Below are 22,282 nucleotides of genomic sequence, written 5' to 3'. Positions count from 1 at the left end.
GCTCAGCCAGCTATTGGGCAAGTTACAGTTGTGGCCAGAAACATTTGCCCCTGTGTCTCTCCTATAACATAAGAATTTATTGACTTCAGGCACTTTTCATTGGCTGAGTTCCTTGCTCACTCTCAACTCTGGTCCTTGTAATTACGCTAACAGCTGACTGACAAGGCAGAGAGAAAGATAAGACATAGAAAAAAATGTATAGCACAGAATTCACATATAGTGGTCCTTCCAACTCTCTACCCTTTCCTTAATGTATAAACCTATCCAATCTCTTTCTCTCATTTCTCACTCTTCATTTTAAGTTGATTCAACACATCCTAAGCTTTGATGATTTGAGTTTAGTCTCCGAGTCTTTCTGCTATGTGACCTCTGGGAAAGCTTCTCTGGTTGTATACTTGCAGGCTTCCGTTGAATCAAGGTAACTTTCCCATATGACACCCCATCCCCACCACCTCCAATGTTGACTCTCAGCCTTGCTGTCCTGTTTGGTGTAGACTATGACAGGTATCTAAGGAGTCCAGGAAGTTCTTGTTGATGCTGTTGAGCTCTGGCCTTAGACCCTCTTGCTGTCATCTGCACCTAAATAACAAAGCACTTCCCTATACTTGAGGCACTTTTTATCAAGTAGATTAATTTTCCTTACATAATCTCCGATTTCTTTCTGATGTTTAGGTTGCCCGTTTTCCATTTTATTAGTTTTGTCATAAATATTTTTTTTATATTTTAGATCATTATTGGAAAAAACTTTTATTAATTATTGAGTCTTCCTCCCACTCCTATTTCTAGTCACACAGTCTCCTCCTCCACAAAGACCAAATATTTTCAGTTTTTTGAGTAGGAGAAAGTAGACCAAAAAGAATGACCCAAGTCACTCAACCAAATTTAATTTTTACATTATTCCAAAGTCTAGAGAGGAAAAAAGGAAATAATTTAACCAATTTATACCAAAAAACATTTAAAGCATTTTATTATTATAGAAATAGTTAAAAGTGGCTTTTTGGTACTTTGCATCATGTAAAGGAATTTTCAAATTATGTTTTGATAATCACTGAAACTCCTTGAGATAGAAATATAGTAATACTAGATGTGTAATCAAGTTCCTTAACCCCTATGTGCCTCAGTTTCCTCATTTCTTAAAAATGAATATACTGATAGTACCTATCTCAAAAGGTTGTTATAAGTATTAAAATAACTAATGCATGTGAAGTGCTTAGAATAAATGCTTAGTACTTAATCATTTGAATCTTTTCTTTTGTAAATTGTTCCTATTCTTTTATGAGTTCTCTAGACATGTTTATTTTTTTAAATAACGCTGTAAACATTCACCATTTATAAAAGACATAAACCAGTTATAAAGATAATAATACTTAGAATTAGACTTTATTGAACTCTTGCCATTTCCTAGGCATTCTGCAAAGTACTTTATCTAGGTAATCTTATTTAAAACTCAAAACAACCTTATGAGTAGATATGTTATTATGTCACTTTAACAGATAAGAAAATGGAGATTTATCATGTTTAATTAGTTTCCCCAAGGCCTCAAAACTGGAAAGTAAAGACATCTTACACCAATGAATTTATCAACTTCTGTCTCTAAAGTTCATAGTATTAATATTGTGTTTAGTGCCCTTTGTCAAAACATTTTCTTTTTTTCTTTTTTTTGTGGAGGCACTGCATAGCATGTGGAATTCAGTTCCCTGAACAGGGATCAAACCCATGTCCCCTGCAGTACACTTAACCACTGAACCAACAGAGAGGTCCCTATCAAAACTTCTTAAATATTTCACACTCTATAATTTGCCTTTTAGCTTTCCTTAATTATGATACACAAATGTTTCATTTTATGTAGTAAGGTCTAACAATGTTTTGTAGTTTCTTTCATTGTTTTTATGATTAGAAAGTCACTTTCCACCCTAAGATAAGATATTCTGCAATATTTTCTAGTTGCTTTAGAGTGTTTTTAAACCACATTTAATTCATTGATCAATTGGTATTCATGTTTTTAATATGAGGTTAGGGATAACTTGATTTTCACCTCCAAATAATTAACCAACTGTCCCAGCACCATTTATCACATAATTCTTTTTTTACTAATATGTGAATTCACTGTAATCACACAAACTGAAGGTACATTTTTCTTTATAAATTTGAATTACAGGAATATGAAAACATTAGCAAAGCATCATTTGAGCAGAAAATTCAATACCTACACTTTAAAATCTCAGAAGAATATGGTAATTGCAAAAAGAGAAGTAGGAAAAAACGATAGACCATCTATGTCCCCATGCTGCAGGGTGCCTATAGCACAGTGCTGTGTATTCTTAAATGATGACCCTGCCCTGTACAACTCTGGTCTGTGAAGCCCTGTAAACAGCAACTGGTTAGTTTGGGCTCCCCCAGAAGACACCTCCCTCTCTCCTCAAAATTCAAATGGAGGTGGTTTATTTGAGAGGTAACCTGAAGAAACACTGGTAGGCAAATGGGGAATTAAAAGAGAAATGGAAAATGACCAAGGAAGAATGCCTTATAAAACTCTACTGCTATGGGCAAAGTTTAAGCCTAAGTCATGGTAGACCTCACTCCTTGGAAATGTCTACCCTAAGGATGAGGGACCTGGACATTTTATGCAGCAATTCTCATCAGTCTGGGGTTAAAATCTACTGGCAGTGGTGTCACTTCTATAAGTCCAGATGCCTCTGGAGACAGACCTGGCTTCAGCAGCCAGATGACTGCAGAGAGAATGTAGGGTGCACTATAATAGTGAGCTCGGGGAATTGGGATAGGGACTTCGGGCTTCTTTCTGCTCCACTGCTAAATAAAAACGCCATTAGTCAGTGTTCATCTCAAATGAGTTACTGAATTATGAGAAACCTTTAGGAATGAGTCCCTTGTGATTGCAGTGATAGAAATATGACTACTTTTCAGTATGATCTATCCATCTACTTTATCCATTCTATCTATTCTAGGGTGATTACTTATTCTATCACTCTGTCAATCAACTCTCGTACTACTTTGATATTTTAACCACAACAGTTAGGTATTTTAGGACAAATCCTTCTTTTTTATATTTTTCTTCAGAATGTTGTTAGTTAATCTCATTCTTCCAAATGAAAATCAGATTTTTTGCCTCAAGTCCCACACCCATCAAAGACAGAAATCCTGTTAGGGATTATATATTAGGATTTTTTAAAAAATGAATTTAGTAAGAATTAACCTCTTAAAGGACAAAATCAGTCTTCCTGTACAAATCTTCAAATTGAACTCTTTTTTTCTACCTCTTAATATATTGTTGTAGCTTTATTCACAGGACACAAAAGTGTTTTGGAGGATTATTTCTGGATATGGTATATGGCTTTCTTTTTTGCTATTCAGTAAAGAATATCCCATACCCTCTCTTTATTATATCTTTTAGTTAGGTATAAAGCTGCATATAAGAAAGTCATTGATTTTTAAAACTTCCTCTTATTTTATCCAATCTATCTTTTTAATTCTAAGCATTATTTTCATGTGCTTCTCTAGGTTATAACCAAATCATATGTAAAAATTATCATCTTCCACCTACATAAAATTCTATCATTGTTTATTTCTTTGAATCAAAGCAGTGTCTCTAAGGAGTAATATCCTTCTGGGATAGTAAGAACTTATTTGGGTCTTATTAAAATCATTATCAGTTTATTAGTGTGAATTTACTAATCAGATCCTTTATAGGAGGATATTTAATTGAGATAATGTATTAAAGGAGAAAGAAGAAAATATACCAGCATTAAAAAAAGGCTGGGGTTGTTTTAAGCCCGTGGAGGTAAGATACAAACAAACCTATTAATGTTGGCTGGGGAAATACCAAACAAATCTGTTCTGTCTTCTACAATGATAATTAGGCAAGGCTCTGATCTCCAGTGGCCTCCCCACTTATCAACCTGGCCCCTGTCCAGGTCTCCATCTAGCTACTGCTTTCACTCCATTTGATGACAAGAAAGAACAGAGCAAGAATTGCTTTCACAAGGAGCTTGGCTCAATACCCACACATTTCTGAACTGCCTTGGGCTGCATGCTTGGGATATGAAGAGTATAAAATTCTGGATCTGATTATTACACAGCTAGATTATAAAGCATTTTGCTAAGCTTCTGGAGGAACGCTAGGCATAAAAAATAAAGAGATTAAAAAACAGCTTCATTATTTTTGCTCAAGAATACTAAGTATTGAGTATTTTTTTCAAAAAGTACAGAAATTTAACTTTCAAAGAAATACCTTTAGGTAGAATTTTAGCAGCATTTTAACTAACTGTAAATGACTAGAAGGAAGAAAGTCTCTATTTGCAAATTCAAAACTTCTCTTACTAAACACTATTTGATTGAAAATAAGGATGGAAGGAAAGGAGGGAGGGAAGGAAGAAAAAAAAATGGAAGAAATTCTTATATAACCAGTTATTCAAGTGATTTTTTTTTCAATGAAAAAATTAGATCTAATTCTCATTTTTGTATTTTATTTTCCTTTAATCAGTATGCCTTTCTGTAAGACATCTTCCTGAATATCTTTGAGGGAAAATTACTTTGAGGATTCTCCAGATGGAAGTACCATTCTGAAAGCTAAAAAAGGTTTGAGAAAATTATCACCTTTAGAAAATGTAAAGCCTTTGTGTGTGAAATGACTGACATGCAAAACTTGTTTTTAGACCCAATAAACTAAGATTTTCCAAAATTATTCAGGACTAGTTTTAAGTCTTTGGTAAATGAAATAAGATTAACAGTCTAATGTTTTGGAAATCACTAAACAGAAAATAGAAAGTCCTAAAATGTAAAGGTAGAAGCACATATTTCTTAATTAGAACCAAATTAACACTGTCTGTATGTTTTTATTCAGCAAAGGCAAGCCCTTAAAATCCCATATATTAAAGAACAGTTTATTAGACAACAGTATATGAAATGTTTAATTACAGATATTTAAATATAAAACTCAGTGAATAAATATCATTAAATCATAATTTAAATATATTCATTTTTAATAACTTTCAATGGATCAGAGTTCTTATGCAAAATGTTGATGAACACAAAATAAGTCAGAGTTTGAATCCTGACTTGCTTTCAAAAAACTCAGATTAACTTACACAATGAAGCCAATTTCAAATCAAAAGCTCTTTTAAATATATTTTACTGAAAAAAATTTTCCATGTTCTCTAATCACATAAAGGCATCTAACACTTTCAATATTTTGTGCTATTTTAGTAATGCAAGTCACTCTTTGTATAATGAAAATGGACTTTGGACACTGGAAACTCTCAAAAATAACAGAGCTATTAAATTTTTTTTTTTTCCTACCAGTCAGTGCAATAAATGCCTAGCAATACCTTCACCTTGTAGTTGAATTCATTAAGTGCGCCAGAATAATTTTCACAATTGTAATTACACAATTAATCTAAAAACTCAAGTGTAGTATCACATTTTAAAATCTTTTCTTTATAAGGCTACTATTCTATAATATTTTGGTTCCCTTTCATTTAATAATGAATTTGTCTGGCCTTTGTCCCTGGTTACTAGGAGGTATCCTCTAAAGCTTTGGATTTTTGCAGTTATGGGGTATTTTTGCTATTCATGGTGGGCCTTTAAAACCACACTCAAGTTTACACTAATTAGGTGACTCTGGGTAGATCCTTTGATAGTTTACGCCAACAAGATGACTTGGGTTGGTCATGCCAGAAAGACAAACAATGTGATTAGAGGATTAGTGCTTTTAGCCAGGTGACACCACCTCGGCCACTGAAGAAGAGAGAGGGACTAAAGACTAAGTTTAGTCATGTGAACAGTGGTGCAATCAATCATTCCTATGTACTGAAACTGGAATGAAAATACTAGACAAAACTGGGATGAACTTTGCTAAGTGGCAATACATATATTGTCATACGCTACTGTGCTGGTAAAGTAACATGTCCTGACTCCTCAGGGAAAGGACAACTGGAGTATTGTGTTTGAAAACCTCCCAGACTTTACCCTTCAGATCTCTCCCTTTGGTTGGATGTGATATGTATCCTTTGTTGTAATAAAACTATAAGTATAGCACTTTCCCTGTGTTCTATAAGTCATTCTAGCAAATTATCAAATGCTGGGAGGAGAGAGGGAGTGAGAATCCCTAAATTGGTATCTAGCTGGTCAGAAGTGAAGGTGGTCTAGAATTCCTTTGTAGTCTATGTCTGAGATTAGGGTAGTTTTTAAAGAGGACTATGAGACCCACCCCACTCCAGTACTCTTGCCTGGAAAATCCCATGGACAGAGGAGCTTGGTACGCTGCTGTCCATGCGTGGCTAAGGGTCAGACACGACTGAACGACTTCACTTTCACCTTCATGCATTGGAGAAGGAACTGGCAACCCACTCCAGTGTTCTTGCCTGGAGGATCCCAGGGACGGGGAGCCTGGTGGGCTGCCATCTATGGGGTTGCACAGAGTCAGACACAACTGAAGCGACTTAGCAGCAGCAGCAGCATGCTCCTAATCTGTGAAGTTAGGCTTGGTTGGTATCAGAATCCATTGCAGTCCTTTTTAAATTAAAATCATTTCACATTCTACTTGTATACTAAATTCTTATGTCTTTTCTTCTTTGCTTTCTCTCTTCTATTAGTGATTAATAGCCAACTGTAAGACTGGATATAGTGGGTTGTTTTTGTTTTTTTTTTAAGTATAATTGGGTTAAGGAGGTCACAAATGGTACTGTTACTTTTCCCTGTTTTCTTCCTAGGTGGTGGGGTGATATTCTTACATCAGGATTAATTTATCTAAGCCATGTTTCTACACAGCATCTTACCTAAGTAACTATCTCAATCTCCTAAAGATAGCTTTTTAATCTTTATTTTTTAGAAACCCTTTACTTCTAAAAGAAGCTTCTAATCATGATTTCTTATGATGATTATCAAATAAACTGATTTTAAAATATTTTTCTTAAAAAAATTTTTGTTTTCTTATAATTTAGCATTCTTTTGCTAATTTATTAGATCAGCTCTATGTCAAAGGAGAAATTCTTCTGCCTGACAGCTAAAAGAAATGTTTAAGTATACTATTATCTTAATAAACAGATCTTAATTTGTATCAATAATATACAGTAATAAACAAATAGCAATAGTATAATGAACCTCTAGAATTACTCCATCTCTTTTCTCTGCTAGAACACTCAGATATTACCTAGGAAAGTATTCAAGTTACAATAGTCTCTGAGGTCCACATGAAATATCATATATGAACTCCTGGCTAAAAGAAGTAATTTGCCATTGATGGGAAATGCATGAGATTTGAAGTTCCTTAGGTTATATAAAAGGTTCCCTTATCAAATAGTGTTCTCAAGGAAGATTCTAACTGCAAGAATAAACAAAGAGATCCTGGCATTTCCCCCACCATTATCAAGGAAGTTCATTTTTCTGATTTTATTTTTTAAGACGAAATTTCAAAAAAGTAAAAGATCAAAAAGCCTTACCATGTATAATAGGATCAGAGAAAGTAACTGTCTTTGATATGGGCACAAGGAGCAGTCTATCAGGAATGTTAGCAGGAGCACACAGTTCACTTACCCAAGCCAAAACCCAGTGTCAAAAGTTGTTTTCTAAGAATCTAAAAATGATGAACCTATGTGATTCATGTAAATGAATTTAACAACTGTGTCAGGAAATGTTTGTTATTTAATTCTCACTCCATTTTTGTGTCTAGTAACTTCAGTTACACCAAGGGTTTGAAAAATGAGGAACTGAGAAGCAGAGTCATACCAACTTTATAGAAGCAATTTAACATTGCATATTGCTTCATTTCTCAGGAGATGAATCGCTTGAAGTAGTTATTTAAGGTTAACTGTCTAAGAGGAAGAGAATGTGGAAGATTGACTAAAGCATGGACCATGTGCCTTCTCATTCATGGCTAGCTTTTCTTTTTTCCCAGCTTGCTTCTTAGACAAGAGGTAAATTTTCAGGAAAAGCCAAGTGCACTCACACCTTCTTTTTCTGCCCAGCTAACTTTTACTTCAAATAGTCATAACTGTAGCTCAGTTGGTAAAGAATCCGCCTGCAAGGCAGGAGACCCCAGTTCAATTCCTGGGTCAGGAAGATTGTTGGAGAAGGGATAGGCTATCCACTCCAGTATTCTTGGGCTTCCCTTGTGGCTCAGCTGGTAAAGAATCCACCTGCAATGCAGGAGACCTGGGTTCAATCCCTGGGTTGGGAAGATCCCCTGGAGAAGGGAAAGGGTACCCACTCCAGTATTCTGGCCTAGAAAATTTCATGGACTCTATCGTCCATGGGGTCACAAAGAGTCAGACACGACTGAGCGAATTTCACTTTCACTTTCAATTGCAGAATACTGGAGGGAAAACAAACAAGATGATCAATATTGGGGCATACTTATCTCCCTTTAGAGTAAGAAATTTCAACATGCCCTTGGTAAACCTAAATCTTTGTTCTTCATGTTTATTTCATCTTCCCAAAGACACTATTCCTATTTATTTGGTTTGTTTGCTCATGAAGTCCTGCCTTCTTCATCAAAGGAGTTGGAACACTTTAAAGCCAGAGTAAACCCAATAAAAATACCTATACAGGATGAATGAAAAGAAAAAATCTACACAAACAAGCATGCAAATAGACAATCTAGACCAATAAGCAATCTTAGTTCCCTTAGCTGGCTTCTGAGTTTCAAGGTAAAATAAAAGAAGAATATAATCACTCAGTTCTCACTTCAGAGAAAGAGAAGGTCACAAGTCAGGTTCTCTAGGAAGGAGACTTCCAGGCTAAGATTTGTATTTAGGAAGTTTAATGACAGGGGCAGGTGCTCTGGGGGAGTGAGGGAAGTCCAGTGGACAAAGACAGAAGTTGGACTATGAAGCCAACAAACATAGACCCTCCTGTGGGGAGCACTGAAGCTGGGGTGGCTCTTCAGAGTTCCAATTGGATAACGCAGGCTTTATACCTCTCATTCCACCCCCTCAGATTGGGCTGTCACTGATGCAAGCTATTTCTGGGAAGTGGAGTAAAGTTAGGCCAGGTGGCTTGCTTCAACAGAGTGCAATGAGGGTAGATGGGAAGGGCCTTAGCTGCAAGTCATCAGCTGTCAATTCTCCCAGGAGATTTGTTATGTGGGCTTCAATCCTGAAGGTCATGGTTTTGGTTGCACCCGTACTGTTTACTTACAAAAGAAAGAAAACAGATTACTCTCTCTGGGAAAGCAAAGTTATTCCAAAACAGGATGAAAAATAAATTATTTTCATTACTTGGTTTACAGAAAACAGAGTAATATGATGGAAAAAATTCTCACCAATTGCCCTACAGGAAACATGGTTAACAGATTTCATGGGATTGTTTTCCACAGTATCCTTGATAAGAGAATGACACTAATATACCTCTCCATGAGATTCTGTAAAGGTGAATCACAATCCTGGGACCAGCTGGTGATCCAGCTTCATTCATTCATTCACTTGTCCCTCTATTCAAGAAATATTTACTGAGTTCCCACTGTGTACAAAACACTTTGCTAGACACAAGAAAAATTATGAGATGGGGGAAAGATCCAAAATTGCAGACTTTAATCAAAGAATCACATAATGCTGCTGCTGCTGCTGCTAAGTCACTTCAGTTGTGTCCAACTCTGTGCGACCCCATAGACGGCAGCCCACCAGGCTCCCCCGTCCCTGGGATTCTCCAGGCAAGAATACTGGAGCGGGTTGCCATTTCCTTCTCCAATGCATGAAAGTGAAAAGTGAAAGTGAAGTCGCTCAGTCGGGTCTGACTCTTAGCGACCCCATGGACTGCAGCCTACCAGGCTCCTCCGTCCATGGGATTCTCCAGGCAAGAGTGCTAGAGTGAGTACAAATGTGAAATCACATCTTTGAAAATTATACACAAGAGAGGTTCACTCTCCAGTGTTATCAAAGCTTCTAACAGTGAAAACTGACCTGGTTATGAAGGTCAGAGATGCCTCACTAAGAAGTTGTTATTTTTCTGAAAGGTGAAGGCAGAGTAGGAACTAGCCAATTGTAGCAGAAAAGGGCAACAGACTCAGCATTAGAAGGGACCACAGAACACCAAGAAGGCTGGTTTGGCTACAAGCGCAGACAGATGCTGAGGGCAAACTTGAAAGAAGATAAAACGATAGCAGTAGGGAAAAGCAACCCAGGCAGAACCTTGTAAGTTACATTATGGAATGTGGTCTTCATCTTGAGAGCAATAGGAAAATCATTCAAGCGTTGGAGTATGTAGGTAGTGCTCATAAGATGTTGAGTGAGGAGAAACTGCTTGTAAGACTCATTTGGAGGATTATTAGTTCTCTATGGTTGCTATAATAAATTAGCACAAATTTGGTGCTTAAACCATACAAATTTATTACTTAAAATTTTGTTGTTCTGAAGTTTATAATGAGTCTCACTGGGCTAAAATCAAGTTGCCAACGGGGTTCATTCCTCTCTGGGGGCTCTAGGATAGAATCTGTTTTCTTGCCTTTGCAAGCTTCTAGAGACTACCCACAATCCTTGGCTTACAGCCCTCTTCCATCTTCAAAGCTAGCAATGGCTAGTAGAGTCTCATATCACACTACTCTGCCACAGACTAATGTGCATCCCTCTTCGACACATAAGTACCGTTTTGATCACACTGGGCTCACTCAGACTATCTAGGATAATCTCCCGAATCTCAATATTAGCTAATTAGAAAATTTAGGGCTTCTTTGGTGGCTCAGATGGTAAAGAATCTGCCTGCAATGCAGGAAACTTGGGTTCAATCCCTGAGTCAGTATGATGCCCACGTCTCCTGCATTAGCAGGCAGGTTCTTTACCACTAGTGCCACCTGGGAAATAAGCAATTGTGTGATTCAAGCAAACACTGTCCTCAATTTGCCACAACTGAATTCTTCATCTCTCCAAGAGTGATGGAAATTTGCCATAAACCTGCTTCTTAATTCTGATTATCACATGGTATATGAAAGTCTTAAGAAAAAAGAGATGCCTTTTGATATTCAATAAGGGACTCCACATTGGACCAGACTTCAGACTTTTTGTCTTAAAGGAGATATTTTGAACCTTATAGAACTTGTCCACTTTCATACAGAGTCTTTTCATAAGAAATATACAAATACCCCTCACAGATTTTAAGAGTAAAAGGCAGGAAAAAATTATCTATTGTTGAAATATATGAAGCAACACTAAGCAGAGGCCTTCTGCAGTACTGAATGTCTTTTAGGTTATATAATGCCTGTATTTCATGTTGCGTGATTTAGTTCCTACCTACTGAAGCAGATACGGCATTACATATCACTAATCCTTTTCCTTTTAACTTAATAATTCTGTTATAAATTAAGATAAACACAATGTGCTTATAACATAAAGTTTCATGCTTGCATTTATTCAAGTTTTACAAACTAAAAGTATCTAACCAAGTAGTATTATTTAGCTTCTCTCCTTTAAAAAAAAAAAAATATATATATATATATATTTTTGGGGAAATTGTCTAAATTTGTTTGGCTCCACCAGGTCTTAGTTGCCACATGCAAGATGTTTAGTTGTGGCGTGTGGGATTTAATTCCCTGAGCACGGATTGAAGCTGGGCCATCTGCATTGGAAGCAGAGACTTAGCCACAGAACTGCCTGGGCAGTCCTTGAAAATCTTAAAGTTTAAATCACCTTTTGAAAGCAAGGAAGATTGGAGAGACAACTCTTACTTTTAAGGGCTTACCCTTAAATGCAATTTGAGATAGTTGCCAAAACTTTCAAACAGACTTGTTAGGACTAAAATTATTAAAAAACAAAAAACATTAACTTCCATGAAGTTGACTATGTCTTCTGCATGGGGTTTGCAATTCTCTGGTAATATATCTCTGAAAATTACTTTGTTAACTATAAATGATATAGGTAAACAATGATTATTCTTCAGTTATAACAATTAATCTGGACAGAAACATGAAATTTGTTAAACAATTTCTACACACACTCACACACACACACACACACACACCCCTCACACATCAGATGTTCTACTTCAAATATGCAACATGGAGAAGTAATTTTGGCAGATGGTCCTAAACATTCTCCTCCTTAGACGACCATCTGGCTTAAACATTCACCTCATGGTTTTCAATTTCTCATTTCTATTTTTCTTTTTTTTTTATATTTTTCAAAAGAAAATCAGTGTCTAAATTTACAACAAAATGGAAAATAATGAAACTGACTTTTACCTAGTTGGAGCACTGTTTTTTTGTGGAATCTTACAACTAGTGAGCCATACATAAGAATGAGTGTGAATGAATATATCAAGAGCAATACAGAGTTCAAATCAATGCAAAGCAATACAGAGCTCATGCCTCACCTTAAACATTATTTTTGTACCATGGAGGACAGAGTAGTATTGGTAGGATGTGGTACATGGCATGAAAAGAACCAGTATTCTTATAAAAATGGGAGAAATTCATTCTCTGGAGGAGAGAGAAGAAAGAATTAAAGAAGGCTTCATGTACACCATGTTACAGCAGCACTATTCACTATAGCCAAGACGTGAAAGAAATCCAAGTACCATCGACAGTTGAATGGATAAACAAAATGTGATAAATACATATTGGGGCTTAAAGAATCTGCCTGCAATGCAGGAGACCAGGGTTCAGTCTCTTGGTTGGGAAGGTCCTATGGAGAAGGAAATGGCAACCCACTTCAGTATTCTTGTCTGGAGAATCCCATGGACAGAGAAGCCTACAGTCTACGGTATCGCAAAGAGTCAGACATGACTGAGAGTCTAACACTTTCACTTTCTTTCAAATACATGTAGTGGAATATTTGTTGTTGTTGTTCAATTGTTAAGTCATGTCTGACTCCTTGAGACCCTATGGACTCTAACATGCCAGGTCTCCCTGTCCTTCACTATCTCAAGGAGCTTGCTCAAACTCATGTCCATCATGTTGGTGATGCCATCCAACCATCTCATTCTCTGTCGTCCCCTTCTCCTCTTGCCTTCAATCTTTCCCAGCATCAGGGTCTTTTTCAATGAGTTGGCTCTTTGCATCAAGTTGCCAAAGTATTGGAGCTTCAGCATCAGGTCTTTCAATGATTATTCAGGGTTGATTTCCTTTAGGATTGACTGGTTTGACTTCCTTGCTGCTCCAGGGAGTCTCAAGAGTCTTCTGCAGCAACACAATTTGAAAGCATCAATTGTTTGGCACTCAGCCTTCCTTATAGTCCAACCCTCAAATCTGTACATGACTACTGGAAAAAACATAGCTTTGACTATATGGACCTTTGTTGGCAAAGTGATGCTTCTGCTTTTTACTTTGCTGTCTAGGTTTGTCACAGCTTTTCTTCCAAGGAGCAAGAATCTTCTAATTCCATGGCTGCAGTCACCATCTGTGGTGATTTTAAAAAGGAAGGAAATTCTATCACATGCTGCAACATGAATGAACCTTGAAGACATTAGGCTAGGAAAAACAAGCTGGTCACAAAAACCCAAACACTGTTATGACTCCATTTATATGAGATATCTAGAATAGTCAAATCTTAAAAACAGAAAGTAGACTGCTGGCTGCCAGGGGCTGGGATCAGGGTGAAATGGGGAGTTGTTTAATACATAGAATTTATATATATATATATATATATAGAGAGAGAATATATATAGAATATAGAATTTATTTATATATATAGATATAGAATTTTCTATTTACAAGATGTAAAAGTTCTGGAGATTGGTGCTTCACAACAATGCAAATACATTTATCACTACTGAACTGAACATGTAGATAGGATTAAGAGGATACACTTCATGTTGTTGTTGTTGTTGTTGTTGTTTTACCACAACTTTAAAAAAAGAAATCTTCAGAGAGAAAGATCTTTTGAATTAAAAAAAAACATGACTAATTACAATAAGCTGGTGGAAGGGGGGACAATTCTAGGGAATCTTAAACCAAGAGAACACCTTGGGAAAAGGATAGAATTGGGAAGACACAGAATAGTCACAGACCAGCAACTAGTTTAGGGTGGGTCATATTCCATTTACTAATAAACTGAATGATGCAACTGGAAATGAAGATTTGAGCCTATGGTGGACATTTATTTGTCTGCACAATACCACCTGTGCATGACTTGTCTGCACAATACCATTTGTGCATGACTCTCATCTGTGCATGACTTGCCCCCCTCTTTCATTTAATCTTCCTCAATCCATATGGTTTGGGTAGACTTAACCTCAGATTTCAATAATAAGGGCATCCCCTCCCTCAAATGTATATATACATATACAGAAATGGAGCATTTACATTCCTCTCTAGGATTCTGTAGGAACTATCAGGAAAGAGGACTTCCCTGGTGACTCAGGCAGTAAAGAATCTGCCTGCAATACAGGAGACACGGGTTCGACCCCTGGGTCAGGAAGATGCCCTGGAGTAGGGAATGGCTATCCACTCCAGTATTCTTGCCTGGAGAATTCCATAGACAGAGGAGTCCACAGGGTCACAAAGAGTCAGACACGATCGAGCAACTAACATTGCATTACTGCTATCAGCAAAAAGACTCTGTCTTCCCTAGACATTTAAAATTTAAACATCATGTCAACCTATAGATGAACCCAGACATCTTTTCCCACAGAGAATCTTATTGAAAACTCAGAATAAATTAGAGTTGAAATGGAAAAGGAAATTGAGTAGATAGAAGGAAGGAAGAGAAAAGAAGGAAGGAAGAAAGGAAAAGGGGAGAGAGAGAAGGAGGGAGGACTAAAGAGGGAGGGGAGGAAGGAGAAAAAAGGCAAAAGGAGACAGAGGGAGATGGGGAAAGAGAGAGAAGGAATGAAGAAAGTGGAGGAGGAAAACTTGATACCTGAAAAGAATATTTAAACAGCTGAATCCATCTATGCCAGGGGAACAACCTTGAACTGTTCCGTTCTATAGACCCCAAAATCCCTTGTTTGGCAAAGGCTGGTTTAAGAAGAGTTTTTGTCACTTTAAATCATAAGAGCTCTGAATAATCTAAGGCTAGATTATGGGGAGCCTATAATAAGGCAACTGAAAAATATTTTATGAGTATTCACTTTGTTAGACACAGTGCTAAGTCCTTCATTACAATCAACAAAAAAACTTTTGGTTCTGCCTTCACAGAGGTAACAATTTCCTAGGCCCCAAACAGATACCTGAGCCCTGACCCTCATTCCTGGTTATAGACATCTGTTTTTGTTTTTGTTTTTTTAAGCCCTATTTTGACAGTAAAGCTCAGATAGATTTGGTAACCACTAATCAAAAAGGAGTACATCAAGGCTGTATATTGTCACCCTGCTTATTTAACTTATATGCAGAGTACAACATGAGAAACACTGGGCTGGAAGAAACACAAGCTGGAATCAAGATTGCTGGGAGAAATATCAATAACCTCAGATATGCAGATGACACCACCCTTATGGCAGAAAGTGAAGAGGACCTAAAGAGCCTCTTGATGAAAGTGAAGAGGAGAGTGAAAAAGTTGGCTTAAAGCTCAACATTCAGAAAACGAAGATCATGGCGTCTGGCCCCATCACTTCATGGGAAGTGGATGGGGAAACAGTGGAAGTAGTGTCAGACTTTGTTTTCTTGGGCTCCAAAATCACTGCAGATGGTGATTGCAGCCATGAAATTAAAAGACACTTACTCGTTGGAAGGAAAGTTATGACCAACCTAGATAGCATATTCAAAAGCAGAGACATTACTTTGCCAATAAAGGTTCGTCTAGTCAAGGCTATGGTTTTTCCTGTGGTCATGTATGGATGTGAGAGCTGGACTGTGAAGAAAGCTGAGCACTGAAGAATTGATGCTTTTGAACTGTGGTGTTGGAGAAAACTCTTGAGAGTCCCTTGGACTGCAAGGAGATCCAACCAGTCCATTCTGAAGGAGATCAGTCCTGGGTGTTCTTTGGAAGGACTGATGCTAAAGCTGAAACTCCAGTACTTTGGCCAACTCATGTGAAGAGTTGACTCACTAGAAAAGACTCTGATGCTGGGAGGCATTGAGGGCAGGAGGAGAAGAGGGTGACAGAGGATGAGATGGCTGGATGGCATCACCGACTTGATGGACATGAGTTTGAGTGAACTCCGGGAGTTGGTGATGGACAGGGAGGCCTGGTGTGCTGTGATTCATGGGGTCACAAAGAGTCGGACACGACTGAGCAACTGAACTGAACTGAACTGAATCTAGAAGGGCATATCCAAACTTTCCTGATGATAATTCATCACCAGTCTTGCCTACTAAAAAAGACTTAGGTCATCCCCAAGAACAACTTAATTAGAATCTCTAAGGGTGGAACTTGAGAACATTTTAAAACATTAGTTGCCCAGCTGATTCTTACCAGCAAAGAGCTTTGTGAAATGTGGGTTTTCAGTGTGGGTTCTGTTCAATGTGGGTTCCTTGGGCCAGTGGTGGCTACATCCCCTGAGAACTTGTTAAAAAATGTAGTATCTCAGTCCCCTGCCTAGACCCAATGAATCTGCCTCTAATACTTTACTATGAACAGCTCGTATTATAAGAAAAATTGTACTCTGAAAATCAGACAGGAGGAAAAAGTCTAAAACAGTTCACTCAAAAGCACTTTCTAACAAAATCTTTTTATTTCAAAATCAAGATGATATTAATAAAAATGAGATTTTACTTTCACTGCTTTTGTTCTAAGCCCACTGCAGTGATGTCCCTCTTTGTGAATTGTATCAAAGGTTAAATACTATCTATATCACACAAAGGGGCTTCCCTGGTGGCTCAATGGTGAAGATTTCACCTGCCAGTGAAGGAAATGTGGGTTCAATCTTTGGGTCAGGAAGATCCCCGAAGAAGGAAATGGCAACCCACTTCAGTATTCTTGCCTGGGAAATCCCATGGACAGAGGAACCCTGTGGGCTACAGTCCAAGGGGTTACAAAAGAGTCAGACATGACTTAACTAAACAACAATGGTATCATACAACTCTAAAAAGGACCATTAATGTTGTGTGCATGTGAATGATGCCCTCAAGAATTATATACAGCAGCAGCCCTGGATCCAAGTGCAACCAGAGACTCCTTCTGAGTCAAACTCTGAAAATTGAACCTTGGGATTGCATCAAAGTAATAAGGAGACCCACCTCCATTTTTGATAACTGAGATACTGACAGTGACAATGTCCAAACAAAACTTCCTTTCTCTTTGAAGAGGGCTTCTTCTAGTCACTAACAGATACATTTATAGCAAGCATATGATAAAATAATACAAGATATTAAGATGATAGAATAGCACCTGCTTTTATCTTGCCCCCTTGTTTCTACATTTAATTTATCTTATAGGTATAGAGGGACCTATGACTTGCTTTTACAGGCTTTTATAGTGATAATTCGGAGAAGGCAATGGCACCCCACTCCAGTACTCTTGCCTGGAAAATCCCATGGATGGAAGAGCCTGGTAGGCTGCAGCCCATGGGGTCGCTAAGAGTCGGACACGACTGAGCGACTTCACTTTCACTTTTCACTTTCATGCATTGGAGAAGGAAATGGCAACCCACTCCAGTGGAGAATCCCAGGGATGGCAGAGCCTGGTGGGCTGCTGTCTATGGAGTCACACAGAGTCGGACATGACTAAAGTGACTTAGCAGCAGCATAGTGATAATTTGCCACATTCATATGTTTGCACATGAAGAAAGCACCATCATAAGGCAACTCTTAGGGGGTTCCCTGGTACTTAGCAGTTAAAGAATCTCCTGCAATGCAAGAGATCCCAGTTCGATTCTTGGGTTGGGAATATCTGCTGGAGAAGAGGTAGGCTACTGACTCCAGTATTCTTGAGCTTCCCTGGTAGCTCAGCTGGTAAAGAATCCACCTGAAATTCAGGAGATCTGGATTCGATTCCTGGGTGGGGAAGATCCCCTTGAGAATGGAACAGCTACCCACTCCAGTATTCTGGCCTGGAGAATTCCATGTACTGTATAGTCCATGGGGTCACAAACAGTCAGACACGATTGAGCAACTTTCACTTTGCACAAACCACTCAGCCCTATTTTACAAGAGTGTCAACTATATAGGCAGTTAGTAAACATATGATCACTCAAAGTACCTAGCTTCAGCTGCTATAACGTGATAGTATAAGGTAGTAGTTAAGAGCCTGGACACTGGAGCCTATAGGTTCTCATTGACTTTACCACTTACTAGTTATATAAACTTAGTTCAGTTCAGTTCAGTCACTCGGTTATGTGTGACTCTTTGTGATCCCATGGACTGCAGCATGCCAGGCTTCCCTGTCCATCACCAACTCTCAGAGCTTGTTCAAATTCATAACCATGAGTCCGTGATGCCATCCAACCATCTTATCCTCTGTCGTCCCCTTCTCCTCCTGCTTTCAATCTTTCCCAGCATCAGGGTCTTTTCCAATAAGTCAGTTCTATCCATTAGGTGGCCAAAGTATTGGAGCTTCAGCTTCAGCATCAGTCCTTCCAAAGAACACCCAGGACTGATCTCCTTTAGGATGGACTGGTTGGATCTCCTTGCATTCCAAGGGACTCTCAAGAGTCTTCTCCAACACCACAGTTCAAAAGCATCAATTCTTCGGCGTTCAGCTTTCTTCACAGTCCAACTCTCACATCCATACATGACCACTGGAAAAACCATAGCCTTGACTAGATGGACCTTTGTTGGCAAAGTAATGTCTCTGCTTCTTAATATGCTGTCTAGGTTGGTAATAGCTTTTCTTCCAAGGAGTAAGCATCTTTTAATTTCATGGCTGCAATCACCATCTGCAGTCATTTTGGAGCCCAAGAAAATAAAGTCTGTCACTGTTTGCATTGTTTCCCCACCTATTTGCCATGAAGTTATGGCAAAACCTTAAACTTAAGCCAGGTACTTAACCTGGGTCTCTCTTTCTTCATCTATATAATGCAGATAATGGAATTTTTTCAAGAACTATGAAAAGTCTTAGATTTTTACCACACCTGCAAGCTAACAAATTAACTTGCTAGTTTCACATATACTGACAGAAAACACAAGACTCCTGGATCTGAGACAGGACTTTACTCACAGGAAAAGCAGAGGCCAGAGTGTCAATATTGCTGTGTCAGTTTCCCAAAACAAAATTTCCAGTAGCACTGTAGGTTTGCGCAGATGGATGTTTGCACACACAGAGAACTGTGTTACAGAACAGGAATTCTGGGCCTGGGGAGATTCTGCTTCACAGCAGCCTATAAGCAAGTCTACTCTTTGTCTCAAAGCTGTATATTACCTCATCTCTCAAGCATTGCAAACACAATCCTGAAAAGTGACTCAGGTAAAAAGCTCTCAGGGCCTTGCATTCTTGGCATTCTCAGTAAGATGCGTAACAGTGCAAGAGTCCCATGGAGGACTGTGTCCAACAGGTTCTTGGAAGAGTTAAATGAGTCAACATATGCAAGGTGCTAAGATGAGTAATAACTCTGTGTAAGTGTTAGTAGTATTAGTAGTAGGGGCTTCCCTGGTGGCTCAGGAATAGTAGTAGTAGTATAAGGATGTTAGCTGCCTATTTCTTTAAAGTGGCCCCTCAATAATGTATATATGTATGTATCTATTATGCAATATAATTAGACATTAGGTACACTGATAGATAGATTGCCTGATGAACTATGGACAGAGGTTCGTGACATTGTACAGGACAGGGATCAAGACCATCCCCATGGAAAAGAAATGCAAAAAAGCAAAGTGGCTGTCTGGGGAGGCCTTACAAATAGTTGTGAAAAGAAGAGAAGCAAAAAGCAAAGGAGAAAAGGAAAGATATAAGCATCTGAATGCAGAGTTCCAAAGAATAGCAAGGAGAGATAAGAAACCCTTTCTCAGTGATCAATGCAAAGAAATAGAAGAAAACAACAGAATGGAAAAGACTAGAGATCTCTTCAAGAAAATTAGAGATATCAAGGGAACATTTCATGCAAAGATGGGCTCAATAAAGGACAGAAATGGTATAGACCTAACAGAAGCAGAGATATTAAGAAGAGGTGGCAAGAATACACAGAAGAACTGTACAAAACAGATCTTCACCATCCAGATAATCATGATGGTATGATCACTCACCTAGAGCCAGACATCCTGGAATGTCAAGTCAAGTGGGCCTTAGAAAGAATCACTACAAACAAAGCTAGTGGAGGTGATGGAATTCCAGTTGAGCTATTTCAAATCCTGAAAGATGATGCTGTGAAAGTGCTGCACTCAATATGCCAGCAAATTAGGAAAACTCAGCAGTGGCCACAGGACTGGGAAAGGTCAGTTTTCATTTCAATCCCAAACAAAGGCAATGCCAAAGAATGCTCAAACTACCACACACTTGCACTCATCTCACACACTAGTAAAGTAATGCTAAAAATTCTTCTCTAAGCCAGACTTCAGCAATACATGAATCGTGAACTTCCAGATGTTCAAGTTGGTTTTAGAAAAGGCAGAGGAACCAGAGATCAAATTGCCAACATCCACTGGATCATGGAAAAAAGAAGAGAGTTCCAGAAAAGCATCTATTTCTGCTTTATTGATTATGCCAAAGCCTTTGGTTGTGTGGATCACAATAAACTGTGGAAAATTCTGAAAGAGATGGGAATACCAGACCACCTAACCTGCCTCTTGAGAAACCTGTATGCAGGTCAGGAAGCAACAGTTAGAACTGGACATGGAACAACAGACTGGTTCCAAATAGGAAAAGGAGTACGTCAAGGCTGTATATTGTCACCCTGCTTATTTAACTTCTATGCAGAGCACATCATGAGAAACGCTGGGCTGGAAGAAGCACAAGCTGGAATCAAGATTGCCAGGAGAAATATCAATAACCTCAGATATGCAGATGACACCACCCTTATGGCAGAAAGTGAAGAGGAACTCAAAAGCCTCTTGATGAAAGTGAAAGAGGAGAGTGAAAAAGTTGGCTTAAAGCTCAACATTTAGAAAATTAAGATCATGGCGTCTGGTCCCATCACTTCATGGGAAATAGATGGGTAAACAGTGGAAACAGTGGCTGACTTTATTTTGGGGGGCTCCAAAAGCACTGCAGATGGTGACTGCAGTCATGAAATTAAAAGACTCCTTGTAAGGAAAGTTATGACCAACCTAGATAGCATATTCAAAAGCAGAGACACTACTTTGCCAACAAAGGTCCGTCTAGTCAAGGCTATGGTTTTTCCAGTGGTCATGTATAGGTGTGAGAGTTGGACTGTGAAGAAAGCTGAGCGCTGAAGAATTGATGCTTTTGAACTGTGGTGTTGGAGAAGACTCTTGAGAGTCCCTTGGACTGCAAGGAGATCCAGCCAGTCCATTCTGAAGGAGATCAGCCCTGGGATATCTTTGGAAGGATTGATATTAAAGCTGAAACTCCAATACTTTGGCCACCTGATGCGAAGAGTTGACTCATGGGAAAAGACTCTGATGCTGGGAGGGATTGGGGGCAGGAGGAGAAGGGGACGACAAAGGATGAGATGGCTGGATGGCATCACTGACTTGATGGACATGAGTTTGAGTGAAGTCCGGGTGTTGGTGATGGACAGGGAAGCCTGGCGTGCTGCAATTCATGGGGTCGCAAAGAGTAGGACAGGACTGAGTGACTGAACTGAACTGACACATATACATTGTATAGATAAATCAGATAGATATAATAGCTATACAATATGTATTTTAGAAAGTTTGGGAAATGAAAATGAATATAAACTATTAAATCTCCATTAATGCCATGATCAAGGTTTATTCACTATTTTGTTTTACTTTTTGCTTTTCTGTGCATATATATGTTTATTTTCTTAAATTGATGTCCAAGTCCACACACCATTTTTATCTCACTTTTTCCACTTTCTATGACATCAAGAGCATTTTCCATTCACTAAATGTTAGTCTAAAACTAATTACTTTTAATAATATTCCAATGTATGTACACATCATAAATTTTCTACTCATTGTCTTACTGTTCGACATTTTGGCTATTTCTCATTTTCTGAAAGATGCTTAACTTCTACCACAAATGATTAAGCCAAGTGGAATTCCAATTAGAAGCAACCCAAAACAGAAAGTTATATAAATCTAATCCTGGACTCTCAATTCTAAGTCTTTCCTTAATTGGCAATAAGTTTGTTCTTTTTCTTCAAACCACATGTACTGAACTTAACATGTAAACTTAATATCTAATTTATCCAAAGTTCCTTCATTTGAACTACACACTTTTTGCATTAATTGAGGTCACTGTGGTAGTGAGAGTCTTGGCAAGGGCACAATCTAATACTGTCATAGAAGCTTACTCAGTTTAGGAAAACCTACTCTGAAAACTTTGTTATACTTTCCTATGGAAATACATTCCCTATCTTTCACCCATTTTCTAACTGAAAA

This window comes from Bos grunniens, chromosome 4 (assembly GCF_055505025.1).
Source record: "Bos grunniens cultivar Pamir isolate PY7600 chromosome 4, Bosgru_T2T1.0, whole genome shotgun sequence".
NCBI classification, from domain to species: domain Eukaryota; kingdom Metazoa; phylum Chordata; class Mammalia; order Artiodactyla; family Bovidae; genus Bos; species Bos grunniens.
Note: the sequence above shows the minus strand (reverse complement) of the source record.